We start from the raw sequence: 18,746 nt of genomic DNA on the forward strand, positions 1-18,746 counted from the left end.
GAGGTGAGAGTGATGAATCTTTAAATGGCATTTGAGATGGACTGAATCTTTTAGATGCTGCAGCAATTAGAGGGAGACAATATTCTAACTGATCCAGTAAGATAACGTTACCTATGGCATTTCTACAGCATCTGGATAGAGAAGGGGAGATCATATTAGCTTAGAATAGGAGGGTGTTGAATTTTTGTGTGCATACTCCAAGTGGAGTTGGGAAATTAGGAAGGTGTCCAACCAAACCCCTGGGTATTTGCATAAACTGACATTTTCAATAGTTTTATTAACATGACTGAGGATTTTGAGAGGCCTGGGGATAGCGGGTTAGCTTTTGCCTTGTGCCAAAAAAAAAACTCTTTTGTTTTAGAGGAGCTTAGCAGTAATTGTTTATCACTGACTCATTGATTAAGGGTATGAAAATCAGCCTGAAGTTCAATTTCAAGAGAAGATACAGTGTGTACGAAGCAAAATGGAATTATGTCATCCGTATTAAGAAGGAGAAGATGGGGTAAGTCGGAAGGAAGTTTGTTAATGTAAATAGAAAAGGAAAGGTGTGCCAGAATAGATTTTTGGGAGACTGCTTTCTGCACTGGAACTGATTTAGAGGTTGACTAATTAAAATTCATTGAGAATTGGCAGTTGGAGAGTTAGTTTTTGAACCATTGCAGTGTTATCACTAATGCCTCTTTCATTCAGATGGTCTAATAGAACTGAGTGATCAGCAAGATCAAAGGCTGTGGTGAGGTCAATAAAATTATTAACTTTAATTAGGCCTTTATAACAAAAACAAATAAATAAAAAATTTAAGGTCAGTCTCTAACCAAATGGGTTAGATTAACTTGAGCACAAAAAGGGAAATTGGCTAGGCTTAAAATGGCTCTCAAGGGCAGCTAGCCTAGTACTTAGACTTTATAAATAATTTTTTTAACAATTTTGCAGTATTTTAATTTCTGCACCTTCTTGTACAGCAGTCTTGTTGCCTAAATATTCAATCAGGTCAAATGTTTCCTTCCAGACTTTATTCAGTGTTACTTATATACAATAGCTTATAAACAAAGTGTTCTTTTCACATTCACTTCAGCAGCACATGTGCTAACACTGGAGCAATACAGTGAAGATTAAAATGGCCTCTGCTTAAGAATGCCACTCAGATTTCTAAAGCATTCCATTAAAATAAAAAGGTCGTTTTACCAACCAGTTTCATGAAAATATGGCAATACAGACTGTTCTGGGATTACTTAATGTTTGTTAATCTGAATCATCCAAAACTAACCCATGGCAAAAGTTTCACACTTATATGTACTTCCAACAACCATACACACCTCAACCAAATTGCACAAGAATCCTTCACTGCCACTGACAAATGGTTACAAACCTCCAAACTCCTGCTTAACCCAAAGAAAACCAAACTTTTACTTTTCTATCCTAAATCTGTCTCTCATGAAAAACACAACTTTGAAGTCTACTCCTTCAATAATACCCTATAGAAGTGGTAACCAATACAAAACTGTTAGGCATGACCATAGACAATGATCTTAAGTTTGATTTACACACAAAAAAATGCCACCAAAAAGTAGGCTTACTTTACAGAGTTAGAATCTCCCTCACCTCCACATCCGGATACACCCATGCAAATAGTTATCCTCTGCCGCCTCTTCTTTATGGAGCTTTCATCTTCGCTAATCTTCAAATCTCACTTATTCAAAAACTTGAACAATGTTACAATAAAATAGCCATATTTGCTTCAAATTCTCACTGCTGTACCCATCATTGCACTGTATTGAAAACGCGTAACTGTCTAGAAGCATCCAACTACCTAAAATATATTCATCTAATCACCACACACACACACACACACACAATCATTCATTATTCAGCCACCTGCCCAGCCTTCAATTCTATACTACAGAAACGCTCCCCTAAATGGCCCCTGCGATCAAGTAACCAAATTCAAGTCACTGTTCACAAACCAAATAAATCAGCAGGGTATTCTCACTCCATAGCTAAAATATTGACCACTATACCAACGTACATAAGGACAGACACACCACTCAAATCCTTCACACTCACTCGTATCTCTAAAAAATACATAGTTCTGCTCATGTTCTACACTGTTAATCAAATAACTCCTTAATTTGTAACTGTAACAGCATTACCCTCCATCTTGCTATTATATTTTATATAATTGATAATTTCTTGCTTCTTTTTTATGTATACCTTACACTAATATCACTGTACAGTCTCCTAACTTTTCTTTCTCCCTTTTGCTTCTTCCCTATCTACGTCCCACACTTTACTAATAAACACACAAGTTTCTATCTCCCACTTTCCATCTCCTGTAATTCCTGTCCTCTCTCAGGGTCTGTGTTAATGCATCGAATAACAATTTCAACAAACTGCTCATCAGCGAACGTTGAAATCACCGAACCTACTTATCTTTGAAAAATAATTCACCGAATGCCATAGTTGGCCAACAACTAGGAAGTACAAGGATGCATAAGGTAAGCTAAAGAAACCCTTTTATAAATTTGCCCTATTCCCCACTGTAGTGTGATCTCGGAGTCTGTATATATAGTTGGGGGGGCAGAGCCCCCCATCTTGTTTTTTAAGGTGTTTTTATTATCATTTGAAATTTTGGCCAACTATGGTCATTTGATGAACTATTTTTCAAAGTTAAGCATGTTTGATGATTTTAATGTTCATTGTTTAAAGTTTACTAATAAGCCATTCTCTGAAATTGTTCATGCATTGAATAACATAGTCCCCGTCTCTCAACCCATACTATGATATGTATACTAAGTACATTCTAATAAACAAAAATTATCTGTCAAGCAGAATCTTTCTGATCTGAATCATATAATTGTAAAGACCGCTTGTCTCATGTATATAGTCTTCTTGGTAATATCCAATGTCTGTAATTAATGTGCAAGTATGTTTCATCTAATGTATGTAAAAATGATGTGCAAGCCGTTATTGCATATTCTTTCTTGTATGTGAAAGTGTTCATTGTTCTGTAATAAGCTAATGTAATATGCTAATTGTCTCTGGAGACTTTCTCCCCTGGCCTCAGCTGAAAATGGGCACCCACCCAGTCGGACTTTCCCTGTAAACAAATGTCAAATAAATAAACAAAATAATAAGTAATAAAGACTACAGAGATCTTGTATTCATTCAGCAAGATTCTGAACTACTCCACTGCAGTTAGTGTCTGGGTCTGCAAGAAGTGCAAATCTATGAATTCTGTTTTAGTACTAGCACTTTGTATTTGTTCGTGAGTGAAGAGTTAATAGAGGGAAGCAATATTCGATTTTGATGATTAGTATGATGTTCATCCTATTGATCACTGCTGCAGTAGCCTTAGCTATATGGGTTATATCCTGCCAAAGATATAACAACTGGCCAGCTTCCAAAGTTTCAGGGAACCTTCAACTCGCCCAAACTGTAAGGCAGCTTGAGCTTAGCTGACTAAAAATAAGTCTAAATGCAAAGCCCATCAGGGCTTTACTGCTGCTGAAGAGTATGTTCCTCAGGCTTTTGAGGATCAACTGTCAGCTTGTGTTTTCCTTTGCAGGGTAGAGAAGTTCCCTACGGAGAAAAGAAACTTTTTCCATTTTCTTAATTTTGTTGATGTTTTATTACTTTCCTGTTCAGGAAAGTAATTTTCAAGCTAGGAGTATTGTGTTTTAATGGACTGTAACATACTTTTAAACGGAGTGCTTGCTTTTTCTGTCAGTTTAAAAGTGGTGTAAAGTAACTGAATTTTTTTTTTCTGTGGAAAAGTTGTTTATTTTACTTTTGTGGGCCTGGCACACTGTTTTAAAGTTCTTTTTGCTTTGCTTTTCTGTCAGAATTAACTTTTGTGGACTGAAATGTTTACCAGCAATTGCTACTTGTTTTCCCCTGGAAAGAGGCACCAGTTTCAGCTTGACCATGGAACATACTGCCAGTCTCCTGTTTTTTCCAATCAAAAAAGAAAAAGAATAAGCAAACAGGCTTTGCCAACACAGCAGGCTAGCAGTTTGCCTCAGCCGCAGTGGGTGACTCTGCTTTGGCCATTTGTTGTTCATCAGACCATTCATCTTTTACCCTAGAACCCTCAGGTGTAGCACCTACAATCACTGTTTACCGAAGATTAGCCACGTCCTCTGCAGCTGTTGGGGTCCTACAGTGGGCAAAGGAAAACCATTCTTGTCAGTCCTGGGAGATGGGGCAAAGAAGGTTTTCTTGTCAGAATGCTGTTCCCATCTCTGAGGAAGCCATTAGTAATATGGTTGGCTGCATTTTTCCTGTCAAAAAGAAACAAAAAAAAAAAACAAGCATGTATTATCTACTCCTTAATTTTCCTTTGGATAGGAGTAATTTACTGGGTCTGGCTCAGAGCTTACGTTACAAAAAGGATAAATAGCCTGAATTAGTTTCTGGTAAAAGAAAGAGAAATTCCTCTTTTTCTAAAGAGATTCAAGATTCTGAATCTGAACAAGCAGATGGATACAGTTTTTTTTCCCATTCAGACTTTGAGGAGAGCTCAGATGCTGAGTCTTCCTGTGGGTGATTCTCTTTCTCTGAGACTATTGCTGGAATGTGCCAGTGTTTTCATTTCCTCAAAAATAGTATGAGTTGTTACAGAAGGATCTTCCAGAACCAACACCCATTCCTCCTGTTTTGTCTGCTTTACAGGATGTGTGTGTGTGTGTGTGTGTGTGTGTGTGTGTGTGTGTGTGTGTGTGTGTGTGTGTGTGTATGTATGTACACTGCCTGCAGTTTTTCTGATTGGTCAGGTAGCTGCCCCTATAAAGGCAGATGGGATGTATAAAGTTCATCAGTCTTTTAAAATGTTTACACTATTCCCAAATCTGATCTAGCAGCTGTAGCTTTAGTCGATCCCACTGCTACTAAGCAGTTAGTTAATTCCAATCCTAATCTTTCTGATCAGGATGGGAAAATTATTGATAGGAGTGGGGAAAATGTGTTTACTCGTGCAACTTTGATTTTCAGAACTTTTAATTGTCAGGCTTGTATGTTAATGTTTGTTTGCTCGGACAATTTATGAAAGTATGAGGAATGTTTTATCTGCAGTTTCTTCTTGTGAGGAAAAATCTGTTTTAGATATATTGCACAGGTCACTACATATTGTTTACAGTGTGTATGACTGTTGATACTACTTCCAGAGCTATGGCCACTGGTACTGTTTTGAGGAGGTTTATATGGCTGCATGCTCAGAACCTCCTGCATAACAAATTTTTCCTTGGGTAGAGATTGTGTTTGGCCCCTCTGCTGCAAACGTGATCAAAATATATGATGAAAGGGGCAAGCTAATCCAGGGAATCTCTAAAATTTTTCATCCCTCCTTTTCAACATTTTCCAAAGAAGTTTCTATCTCCTCATCCAGTTTTTGAAAGAAAAAAAAGAAGAAACCATCTCAACAAACAGGTAAACCAACATTTAAGAAGAAATGTCAAGTGGGTTCCAAAAAGGTCTCAAACCTCCCAAAACCAAGGACAGTCCAAGTTTAGACAACTATTCAGGAGACCCCTCCCACCCTGGCCCCTTTTTTCCTGAAAGTCTGAACCTCCGTTTTTCTCTTCTGCAACAGATAGTTTCAGACAAATGGGTTCTGAAAAATAATTCAAGGTTAACTGATGACAGTGGGAGACAATTCCTCCTTTCCAAGGGGTCATTCCTTGTCCTCCAGAGCAAACTGTTGTTCCCACTGGTTCTTCATCACAAGCTGTCCCGAGGAGTGATAGAACCAGTTCCTCCTTTCCAGGTGAGAAATTTTTTTTTTTTATTCAAGGATGTTCCTAGTGCCAAAAGAAAGAAAATTCTTTGAGACCAGTTCTGGATCTTTTTCCTAAACCTGTTTGTGATTGTGCTCAATTTCAAAATTATGTCACTTTACAACCTGTTACCTCTTCTTCCAGTTTCAGGTTTCCTGATAAACTAGACTTAAAAGATGCATATCATCACATCCCTATACATTCAGACTTCAGACGTCTCTTAATGTGATCCAGACACACAAAAACCTTATTGGTTCTGTGCCTTACCCTTTGAATAAGTCACTGCACTAAGAGTGCTCATAAAGTGTCTAGCTGCAGTTATAGCTCTGCAGGCTGCAGGGGTATCCACATTTTTTCATATTTAGATGACTTGCTTATCTTTGCAGGCACTTTTTCAAAAGCGTCAGGAATCTCTTTCTCTTGGGTGAGAGATCTGTTACACAAGCTGATTCCAAGAGAACATTCAGATGTTTTTCTTCACTCCTTCACAGAGGATTGTATTCCTGGGATGTCAGCTAGAGACCTCAGTTCAAAGAGAATAGATTTTTATATATATATTTCTAACTTTTATCACTCAGAGTTTGGTCACTGAAAGAGAATACCTCAGGATTTTGGGTCTCATTGTATCTATTATTCTCATGATAGCCCTGGCATGATTTCACATGAGGAAAGATACAGTAGTACCCGAAATCTCTTTGATTCCAGCATCAACACCCTTTATCTTTTCAAATCCTAGTGGGATTGTCAGAAGAGAAATCTTTTGGTGAAGAAAACAGGAGTCCTTAAATCCATGTTTCCCATTATCCCTTTATGATCCAAAGCATTCTGTCACTGTAGGCTCTTTGCACTTTGCTTGGCGAGCAGATTCAGGTGGGTTAAAAAGTGCAAGGAGTATGGGACACCAAGGACAGATTCAGGCAGGTAAATACCAAGAAGATGCTTGTCCTGATCATGGCACTCAGCTCTCTAAACCATCTTTGGTCCCCGGGACCTCTTCAGGTGGTTATAGACAATACCACAGTACACAAGCAAGGGGGAACCAGGTAATATCCCTTTTGCAGACTAGCCATGTTAGCATGTGATATAGCTTCACATTACAGTTTCACTCTGCAGGCATCCTAAAGTCCATCTGAGTAAAACTGTGTAGCAGAAACACTGAGCAGGGCCAGGGTAGACCCTCATGAGTGGAAATTAGATCAGGAATCTTCAAACATTTGATCCATCTATGAGGAACTCCTCAAACAGACCTCTTTGCATTCTCTCTAAACAACTGGCAATATTCTGTTCCAGGACTCCATGCAAGAAGGCCTGGAAGACAGATGCCTTTTCTTTTCCTTGGACAGGACTCGCCCTTCACCACTCCCATGTCCAGTTCTCCTCTCCATACAAACATTCGTAGCAATCTGTGATTGTTTCAACTACTTGATACTCCCTGGCTATTATGACAGTAAACAGCAGTGGCCCTAGCCAGCAGTGGCCCTAGCCAGCTTGTAGTAGTTCTAATGACTGCAAAATACTGTTAAGTCCAATTCTTAAGATGTTCATGTGTATAAACTTGCAACTGTGATGAATTAACACTTAACTAGATAACTATAAATGGTAGAATTTGATTAGGTGATACATAAAATATAACGTGAATGATGGTGGACTTCCAAGATGGCTGTACACTGAGCTGTAGGTTGGTTACAGCTCCTCCAGTGTGAAAAGAAAGTATTAAAATATCCAGTAAAATTAACAGTTTGGGGAAAATTCAGTTACTGGCTATTCAGTACACTTGGATGGCCAGAAAAAAAAAGAAATTTAGAGAAAGTAAATGAAAAAAAGCAAAAAAAAAAAAAAAAACTCTGGCTGGGAAGAACCCTGCAACTGTTTAGCAAAATACAGTTTATGTTTCAGTTTTACTCCAGGATATGCCTTCAAGTAATTTAGAGAAAAAAATAAATGCATAAATCAAATGCACTCAGAGGTATTAAGAGTCTCACTTAAAGTCAAATGGCAAAAGCAAGAAAGAACAGAAGGAATTTTCAGTATCTATTATGATGAGCTGAAATGAAGAAAAGACTGGCTGGATATGAGAGTGCTCAAGAAGAATAGTTTCAGAAAACAACAGAGCACACTGAACTGAAGATTTTTTCCTATGATAGAGAAACTTGAATGAAAATATTTGTATTTTCAATAAATTAATGCAATAATCAAACGGACTGGTATTCCATAGCAGGATTTGTTAACTGAGAGGATGCATTGTGTGTATGCTCCAAATATGGCCACGAGAAAGCAGCTAAAACCTAGATAAGTAAAGATGCAGTCATACCTGCAGAAAAACCTGGATTTGGCAAAATTGTAGCATAAAAGCTGTGAAGATTGGGTGAAGGCTGTCAGCCTAGCCAGATAGAATTTTAGAGATAATTCTGTCATCTGTAAATATTTATTAATGTAAACCACAGGCTTGTGTCTTAAATGGTAAAATAGTGCTACATGTGGAACTGAAAAAATGTAACAGTGCACTGTACTGACCAAGTAAATCATGTTGTGACCCTTTGATGTAAACACGGCTCCGGCCAGGCTAGATGAAGGGATTCTTGCTATTGTTTTAAGGCCAGAGTTATTGGCCAGAATTTGCATGCATAAATGCCCTTTATTGCTCTGGTTTCTACCCAGAGGTGAAGAATGTAAATGTAGTTTCTGTTATCCTGGGAACCCATGGAAGTGTGAAGAATGATTTAACGTGAACCAGGAATGTGATTTTAAAAACAAAGAGAATCCGAGAGCATTAAGCATTTTTGTCTTGACTATCCAACTCATTATCACTGTATTGCTCTATATGTAAGTTTATCTTAGACTAGTATTTTCTCTTAAAATAGCTAGAAACTAGAAAGATTAGACTGTGTTTTTCTGTGATGTCAGAACTGTACTACTGAATTAAGTATTTCTCTGTGATCTCTGAACTCTTGACTAGAACTGTGTAGTAAAAAGTATTATCTCGTGTTTGTAATTATTTATTATTAAATATTTTTTAAACCATTTTAACTGTGGCTGTTTTGGGTAGAGACAATTTAAGGTCTAGAGTACATTGCTTGTATATAGTGAGCCTGTACCAAGTCACTCTAATAAGCCTTGACCGTTTAGGCGCACTTATCAGTTGGATAATAATACTGCACAGTAATAATTGGACACCCTTTTAAGGGCCTTTGAGTAGCTGATAAATATTAGTGGGTGGTGGCAGCTGGTACTACCATATAGTCTGGGGAAAAAGGGGCACAGCTGGTGAACCTGTGCCAGCCTTCCCCATGAGTGTCTGTGTGTAGTGTGTGTGTGTGTGTGTGTGTGTGTGTGTGTGTGTGTGTGTGTGTCAGCTACTTGGGCAGGGACACAAAGCACTGGTTGGACAGGGTGCTGGAGGTTTTAGCTTGCCCACTAGGCTGAGATCTGGACGCTGTAGCTGTGCCAGTGGGGAAGTATTATTGGGGACCTGAAGAACAAGGGATCGACCAGCTGTGACTGTGATCTCTTTGTGCTCTTAAGGGAAATTACACTTTACTGTGTGTATTTGTTATCCTTTCCTTCTATGTTAGCATAGTTAGTCAGGGTGAGCAGGCAGCATGTCAGCAGAGGAGTATGGAAAGCTGACAAGGAGCCAGCTGGCGAAAATGTGCTAGGCTAGGGGACTGGTGCATGGAAACCTGACTAAGGCAGATCTGATTGCAGCCTTGGTTACAGCTGCATCAGAAAACAGCAACCAGGAGTACAGTAAGACTGGCAGTGGAGATATAATGCCCTCTAAGAATGGACAGCTCAGCCTTTCTGCAGAGGACTTAAAAATCCATCTGGAGCTAAAGAGACTTGAGTTGGAGGCCAGGCGTTTGGAGATAGAAGCTGAGGAAAAGGAGTGGCAGAGGAGGCATGAGAGGGAAATGCTGACTCTTCGCCAGAGTCATGGAGGTAATGGAGAAGGGAGTAACTGGACCCCAGAACACAAAACATCAGTAAATTTCTTCCACAGTTTAAAGAGGGAGATAATTTTGATAGTTTCATTCATATGTTTGAGAGGGTATGCAAACAGTACAGTGTTGACCAAAGGCTCTGGGTACGGTTCCTGACCCCCTTACTCCATGGTAAAGCTGTAACTGTTTTGTCAGAAATGTCTGACGTTGCATGTTTGGATTATACTGCTGTTAAAAATCACTTGTTAGTATTGTTTAAGCTAACCCTGAAACGTATAGGAAAAGGTTTTGTGAGCATAGACGCAAGGCAGATGAAAGTGTATGTGGATATGTTGCTGAACTGAGCACTTATTTTGGGTTTATATTACATCACCGAATGCTTAAAAAAGCGAACGGTGATTAATCAACCCTATGTAAGTGAAAGCTTACAATGTCGAACTGTCAGAACAACGATTTTTTTTTCCCAAGGGAAAAAAAAATCGCTGTTCCAACAAAAAAAAAAAAAAGAAAACACTTTAAACATTACATTAAGTGGGGACTTTGCCCCCCACACCCCCCACTTAAATATGCCAACTCCGAGATCGCACTACTGTGCCGAAAATAGCAATGTAACAAAGCAGCCAAACTAATTCTTTCCCAGGGAAAGAATTTGCTTAAAATCTGCTTTGATATTTTGCCTTTCAGTCTTAAGTTCGACCAAGACGCATTTGAAAGAATGCATCTTTGGTCTTGGAATAGGAACCCCTTATTTCCATAGGTGGGTGAGTAGATGTCAGGTCACCACTTTTGAAAGGCTGTCAGACCTTTTGGTGAGGGAACAAGCCCTTAGCACTTTGCCCGAGGATATAAAGATCTGGTTAGCTGATAGATAATATGCTACTTCAGATGAGTTGGGGAAGAAGGGAGACCTATACCTGGCAAGCAGGGCAGCCCTGCATAGGAAGGGGACCCCCAGTACTGCTTATGGGTCTAAAAGAACACATGGTGGGCAGCACAGACTCCCCCAACAGAATCTGACAGTAGCAGGTGAAGCCACTAGTCCAGGTGTACATCCAGGAGCTGGGGTTAAATGTTTTGAATGCAACCAGTGGGGCCATGTGGCATACAGGTGTCCACGGAGGCAAGGTGGGAAACAAAAGGTGAGGGAGCCAGTAAGTGGGAAAGACAAAATGCCAACAGTAGGTTGTCTTGAGACAAAAGGGGTACCGAACTACCATCCTGCAGATGTCCTGATAGGGAAGGATTTGGATGAGGCAGTACAATATGCTTATGCAGTTGCACACAGTCAGGCTAGGAGACAAGCATGTAGGTCTGGTAGCTTGGGAGGAGACCCAGACAGACTGCATACTTACAGCCAGGACTGGTGAGGTGGTTACTTCAGGAAGGGAGCTATTCTGTAGCAGTGAGACTGAAGGTGAGCCACAGCTGCTTGTGGGTACTGATGGTCCATTGGACAGAGTGACGGTAGAGGTGAGTAGTAGTACCCAGGCTGACAGTGAGGCACTGTGGAAGGGGAGCTGGGAAGTGTTACAAGGAGAGAGTTGAGACAGGCTCAGTTCTCAGACCCTACATTGCAAGGCCTGAGGCAGGTAGCTAGGGAAGCACCTGATTCTCAAGTGAAGGGGGAATCTGTATACTGGGACAAAGGGTTACTATACAGAGAGTGGATCCCTGAGGGAGGGCTAGAAGGTGAGAGAGAGTACAGCAGTTGGTAGTGCCTAGAGCCTCCCGTCTGGCGCTTCTAGCCATAGCCTATGATATTCCCTTTTCAGGTCATATGGACATAAAACATACAAAGAGGCATATTATGCAGACCTTCTATTGGCCTACAATTTCCAGAGATGTAACGGTACCGCAGGACCTGTGAGCAGTGCCAAAAGGTAGGCAAGGCCGGAGACAAGGTGAGAACTGCTTTGATGTCTTTTGCCTGTGATTGAGGAGCCATTTCATAGGGTAGCTATGGATATTGTGGGTCTTCTGAGCACCCCAAGTTCCACAAGGAAAATGTATATCCTAGTTGTAGTGGATTATTCTACACGATACCCTGAGGCAGTGGCTTTGTCCTCCATTAAGGCAGAGAAGGTGGCAAATGCTTTGTTAGAGATTTTCATCAGGGTAGGTTTCCCAAAAGAAATACTGACTGACAGAGCTGTCAGACTTGCTTGCTTGTCTGTGGAATTCTGTGGGGTGAAGCATATGAAGACCACCCCCTACCATCCCCAGATTAATGGTCTTGTTGAGAGGTTAAACTCTACAATCAAGTTCATGCTACGGGCATTCACAGATCAGTTTGAGGGAGTGGGACAAATATTTGCCCCATCTGTTGTTTGCTTACAGAGAGGTTCCCCAGGAATCCACAGGTTTTTCACCCTTTGAGTTACTGTATGGGCATAGGGTGAGGGGACCTCTAGATTTAATTTGAGATGAGTGGGAGTCTCACAAGGAGTCTGTTTTGGCATACATCCTAAACCTCAGGACAAGGCTCAGGGAACTCATGGGCTTGGCCCATTAGAAACCGGCAGAAGCCCAACTACAGAAAAAGGTGTGGTATGACAAGAATGCTCAAGCTAGAGAGTATGCTGTGGGGCAGCAGGTAATGATTCTCATTCCTGTCAGACACAACAAGCTGCAAGCAGCTTGGGAGGGACTCTACAAGGTGGTAAAAAGGTAAGTGATGTTAACTACATGGTGGAACTGCTAGGCAGAAGGCAGAGGCACAAATTGTACCATGTTAGCATGATGAAACCTTACCATGATAGAGAGGCCCTTGTGCTGAGCATTTGCAGTGGATTGCAGGAGGAGTGTGAGGGAGATCTGAGGACTGATCTCATTGAGGCTCGAGCTGACACCTCAGTGGAAGGGGTAGCAATGTCCCAGCAGCTATCTCCTACCCAGGTTCAGGAAATCTGAGCAGTGTTGCAGGAATTTGGGGACATTTTCACTGGGAAACAGGGTGCACCCACCTGGGGCAGCACCATGTGGATACAGGACCCCAAAGGCCTATTAGGCAGGCCCCTTATAGAGTGCCTGAGAGAGTCAAACAGACTCTGAGGGAGGAGGTACAGGAGATGTTGAAACTAGGGGTGATTCAAGAGTCCAACAGTCCCTGGGCCTCCCCACTGGTGCTGATGCCAAAGAAGGATGGCAGCACCAGGTTCTGTGTGGACTACAGGAAATTAAATAGTCACACAGAGTCAGATGCTTACCCCTTGCCTAGGACAGATGAGGCCCTAGAGGAGCTCGGTGGGGCTAAGTATCTTACAACCATTGATCTTACCAAGGGTTACTCCCAGTGCTAGAGAGAAGTCAGCCTTTGTGACTCCTTTTGGCTTGTATGAGTTCACCATGATGGCCTTTGGGATTAAGAATGCCTCAGCAACTTTCCAAAGGCTAGTAGATCATATTGTAGCAGGAGCAGGAGGGTTTGCTCTTGCTTACCTAGATGATATTGCCATATACAGCCATTCCTGGCCAGAGCATCTTCAGCATGTCAGGGAGTTGCTCGGCCAACTAAAGAGGGCAGGGTTGACCATTAAGCCGAGCAAATTTCAGGTGGGTATGGCTGAGGTCTCCTACCTATGACATAGAGTGGGGGTGGTGGTAAGATAAGACCAGAACCTGCCAAAGTGGAAGCCATAGAGGCATGGCCTGCACCTGTTAACAAAAAGCAGGTGAGGGCATTTTTAGGGACAGTACGGTACTACAGAAAGTTCGTCCCCAGTTATAGTACCATAGCTGCTCCCCTCACAGACCTTGTCCCCAGTTATAGTACCATAGCTGCTCCCCTCACAGACCTGACCAGGAACAACAGGCCAGATAAGGTAGTGTGGACCCCAGCATGTGAGCAGGCATTCCAGAAGCTTTGGGAGGACCCCCTTTGTTAGCCAGTCCAGATTACAGCAAAGAACTTGTTGTGCAAGTGGATGCTTTGAACCACGGGGTGGGGGCTGTACTTAGCCAGATTTCTTCAGAGGGAGAAGAGCACCCAGTTGTTCATCTCAGTTGTAGGCTCCAACCCAGGGAGGAATGCTATGCAGCTGTAGAAAAGGAATGTCTAGCCATAGTGTGGGCACTGCAGAAACTTCAGCCTTACTTGTATAAAGGAAATTCACTGTTATGACAGATCACAACCCCCTAACATGGTTAAACAGAGCCAGCCAGCAAAATGCCAAGTTGTTAAGATGGAGCCTGGCGTTGCAGGCATATGATATGTCTGTACAGCACCGCAGTGGAATTAACAATGCCAATGCAGATGGGCTCTCAAGACAGGGAGCGGGGTAAGGTATACTCAGATAGACCTAACTCCCTCAAGCAGCATTTCTCAAGGGTCACTTGAAAAACTAGCTTGAGTTTTCCGGGGAGGAGATATGTGAAGATTGGGTGAAGGCTGCCAGCCTAGCCAGATGAAATTCTATCGTCTCTAAATATTAATGTAAACCACAGGCTTGTGTCTTAAATGGTAAAAATAGTGTTACATGTGGAACTGAAAACAATGTAACAACGGTGCACTCTACTGACCAAGTAAAGCATGTTGTGACCCTTTTATGTAAACACGGCTCTGGCCAGTCTAGATGAAGGAATTCTTGCTATTGTTTTAAGGCCAGAATTTGCATGCATAAATGCCCTTTATTGCTCTGGTTTCTGCCCAGAGGTGAAGAATGTAAATGTAGTTTCTATTTGCCTGGGAACCCAGGGAAGTGTGAAGAATGATAAAATGTGAACCAGGAATGTAATTTAAAAAAAACGAGAGAATCAGAGAGCATTAAGCATTTTTGTCTTGACTATCCAACTCATTGTCTTGCTCTATATGTAAGTTTATCTTAGACTTGTGTTTTCTCTCAGAAATAGCTAGATACTAGAAAGATTAGACTGTGTTTTTCTGTGATGTCAGAACTGTACTACTGAATTATTTTAAGTATTTCTCTGTGATCTCTGAACTCTTGACTAGCACTGTGTAGTAAAAAGTATTGTCTTGTGTTTTAATTATTTATTATTAAATATTTTAAACCCTTTTAAATGTGGCTGTTTTGTGTAGAGATAATTTAAGCTCTAGAGTGCACTGCATGTATATAGTGATCCTGTACCATGTCACTCTAATAAGCCTTGCCCATTTAGTCCCACTTACCAATTGGATAATAATATTGCACAGTAATAATTGGACACCCTTTTAAAGGCCTTTAAGTAGCTGATAAATATTAGTGGGTGGTGGCAGCTGGTACTATTGTATAGTCTGTGGAAAAGGGGTACAGCTGGAGAACCTGTTCCAGCCTTCCCCAGGAGTGTCGGTGTGGTTGTATAAACTCTTCTCAAAGTGTGTGTGTGTGTGTGTGTGTGTGTATGTCGGCTACTTGGGCAGGGACACGAAGCACTGGTTGGACAGAGAGGGTGCCGGAGGTTTAAGCTTGCCCACTAGGCTGAGATCTGGACCCTATAGCTGTGCCAGTGGGGAGTCTTATTGGGGCCTGAAGAACAAGGGAGCGACCAGCCCCTGACTGACTGTGATCTCTGTGTGCTCTTAAGGGAAACTGCACTTTACTGTGTGTATTTGTTATCCTTTCCTCCTATATGACACGTTCCTCACTGGTGTTAGTGGTGAGGATTGAGGCTCCTTGATTGCTGGACTAGGGCACGGGCATCATAGGGACCATATTAAAAATGGGGACAGCGGAGTGTGGAAAATTTATTCACTGTACACCAGGCTGAAGAAAAGCAAGTATATCCTTGCAGGCAAGGGATGTCAAGAGCCAGATGTGAAATTCAAGTTACAATATACAGTCATGTTCAGATTTTTTTTTTGAGAGGATCAAATGTATTTTTGAATACATAACAGGCTAAAGAGGAAATAAAGTTTAGCCCGCAAGATGAAGAGGGCTGTACATCTGTCTCATTCTTCTGGCAGTAACAAAGCCCACAGGGAGAATTTGCCAGTGAAATATTTTTCATTGTTTGCTTCAAAGGAAAATGTCTGATCAACAGACAAAAGCCATGGAACTGACTAGAAGATTTAGGAGTTCATTGGATTTTGATCCCCTTCCTTTCTTCCAAAAGTGGTGTCTGAATCAAATTTAAATGAGCAAATTGATTTAGCAGTTTTCTTTCCCAATTTCTCAGATAAAGAGGAATATATATTATCTCCGTAGATGTGCACAAGCAACTGAGGTTTTACCACCACCGATCCAAGACTTTCAGAAAAATCAGACCAATTGTTCATATCCTTCTCCAAGAAAAAGTTGGGTCAGTCTGTTTCTAAAGTTATACTTTTGAGATGGTTAGCTAATTACATTTCCTTTGTTTATAATTTACTAGGTATGCCCCTACAATCAAAGCCTAAAGGGCATTCTATAAGAGCAATGGCAAGCTCTACATCTGAGTTCTTATAAGTGACGTGAAGCAGAAGCAACTTTTCTATTTGTCCTTTTGTGTAAATGGATATATATCTTTATATAGATATACTCATAATAACTTTTTATGGTTGGTCAGCAAGCTTGATCTGAGGTAGTTTAGGCAGAACAGGGAAACTCTGGGTACGGGAGAAGTCGGACCTCTCAGATCCAAAGCTTTAACTCAAGATGCAGAGATTGGATCCGACTACCCCCATGTAGAATCAGGCAAAAAACAACACTGGATCTAATGTTCTTAGTTAAAGCTGCATACAATTAATTATTTAAGCAAGGAGGTTAGAAAAAATAAGCAAAGATAAAAAGCACAAAAATGGTAGTTCTTTCTGACATTTACAAAATTATTAGCTGTTTATTTTTCCATTAGCACCTGTTTTAATCTTAAGATAAGGAACAAAATGGGGGCAAACAATTAGTCATGAGAGGTCTGACCAACATGTTCTGAATGAGCTTTGCAAGGCTCCTCACATGCAGTTGCAAAGTTACTAGCTGTTTATTTGCTTTCTGTTGGAGATGGTGAGTCTACAAGTACAAGCAATTATTCAGGAAAGTCTGAACAGTGTGTTCTATGTGATGTGTACAAGGAACATTATAACTGGCATTTAAAATGTAATCTGGAAAACAGTTCAGTTAAAAACAAAGTTTGAAACTGTGGGAAGTAAATAGTTTTGCAGTGTTTATCTTTCAAGCAACCTTAGTACTTTAGTGTACTAAAGGTAACAGTGTACAATTTAGCTTAGTTATTTAAGGATAACTAATGTGCCTTTTCTTAAGGCTGAAATGTAAAGTTTAATGAGAACATGGAGGTTGCTTTCCACATATGGAAGGAGAACACAGATAAGACAAAGATGTATAGTGTCTGTGTAAGTGGAAACACAGGTTCTAACTTGCACTTTCAGCATTATTAAACCTAATTTTAAGTAATATATGTGGTTGCAGTTGTCTTTATGGGCAACTACAGTTATATGGAGGGGTAAACTCCCTTTTGGAAAGTGAATATAGTATAGCACATTTGCTGTGAGTTGAAAGGAATTGGAGGATTTTAAACATGTATAGTTTTTGTTTCAGTAATGTTTTTGTATTAGTGTGTGCATGTAAGCTGCAAGATGGAAGCCTACATTCAAAAGAACTGCCATGTATAAATGTGAAGGTAATAGCTTTTTATCAGGAAACGTGCTTTATCAGTATTAACATGGAATGTAAATGGCCTTGTAGGTATAGACAAAAAGCAAAGAATGTTGAATTATATTAAGAAGTGTAAGATGCAAATAGCAAAGTAACAGGTGATACATTTAGAAAGAAATGAGCATCTGAACTTGGCAAATAAAGGCTTTCAGGTGTGAAATTCCACAGAGTACTGGGGATAAAGGAAAATGAGAGTAATATTACAGATTGTGATAGGGGCTCCAGTAGTGATGGAAGAAAAAAAGCCAATGGCAGATTTGTGATAGTATAATGTTATTGGCAAGGGAGGAGGATAACAAAGGCATGTATTTATATTCTACCGAAAACCACTATTATGGAGCTTACGAGAATTTTGAGAGAGAAGATCTTTCAGCAGGAAGTACTTATGAGTGAGAACTGAAACTTGATTTACAATAGTGAGGTGTATCAGGCAGACCTAGAAGGGAAAAAATAACAAAAGGGTTGGAGACCAGAATCAAGGTGGGAGGGGAACCAGGCAGGGATGTCCTCTTCCCCCCTTATTTGCGCTGTATTTATTTGGCAAAGAAAATAAGGAATGCACAAATTCAGTTATATAATTGGTATGGTAATTGAGAAAAAGGTATATTTATTTGCAGAAGATATTATTTTGCATTTGATAAATCCATAAAATTACATTTAGGTGTTATGAGACATTTTCAGACAATTTCAAGCCTTTTCAGGATGTAAAATGAAGGTAAAACAAATGCTATAATTTGTTTGTGTCTTTCGGCTTTTCCCGGTTAAGGGTCACCACAGTGGAACTCTGGTCCGCTAATGATTGGTAGTTGATTTTTACATGCTGAGTTACCAGTCCTGACGCACAGCCTTCAACGAAGGTATGCCAATTCACGCATGTCTTCACGCAGAAGACGCTCTAGCTGAGAATCAAACTGGACAGCATCTTACTGTGAGGCGACAATGCTACTGCAGCACCACCACCGCGGGTGCAAAACAAATGCTATAGTGATAAACTATAAACCCACATGTGAAATAGTTCAGCAGTACCCATATTTATGGGAAGATGATAAGATTAGTATTTCAGTGTATGGATTAAAAAGGATTCTGCTGTGACATTTAAGGTTATGTGGGTAGAGACTTAACGAAAGATAATACAAAAAACAGAAACTGGAAGCTTTTGATTATGGATAGTAAGATGCAAACAATTAAATTGTTTTAGTCCCTTTAGGTTTATATACATATCATGTAGGTTTATATACATATCAGGTGTATTTTTATTCAAGCAGAGGAGAAGCTGTGGATGAGTAATAGAGTTGAAGGAATGTATTTGTGAGGGAGAGAGTCAAGTTGGTTAAATTAATTCTCATCATAATACAAGGATGTTTAGGATTACCTGACTTGAAAGGATAGTTTAGAAATGCACAGTTAAGACTTGTGTTTGTGTATTTATGTATATGTATGTATATATGTGT

General features: G+C 40.4%; 1 non-coding gene across 1 annotated transcript; it reads left to right on the top strand.

Annotated features, from left to right (window-relative positions):
- Positions 1-1,064: 1,064 nt before the first annotated feature.
- LOC122788487 lies at positions 1,065-1,169 on the top strand. The gene has a single exon (XR_006362689.1). It is a non-coding gene; the product is annotated as a U6 spliceosomal RNA (small nuclear RNA).
- The last annotated feature ends 17,577 nt before the right edge of the window (positions 1,170-18,746 follow it).

This window comes from Protopterus annectens, chromosome 13.part0, assembly GCF_019279795.1.
Source record: "Protopterus annectens isolate FY-2018-M chromosome 13.part0, PAN1.0, whole genome shotgun sequence".
NCBI lineage: Eukaryota > Metazoa > Chordata > Ceratodontiformes > Protopteridae > Protopterus > Protopterus annectens.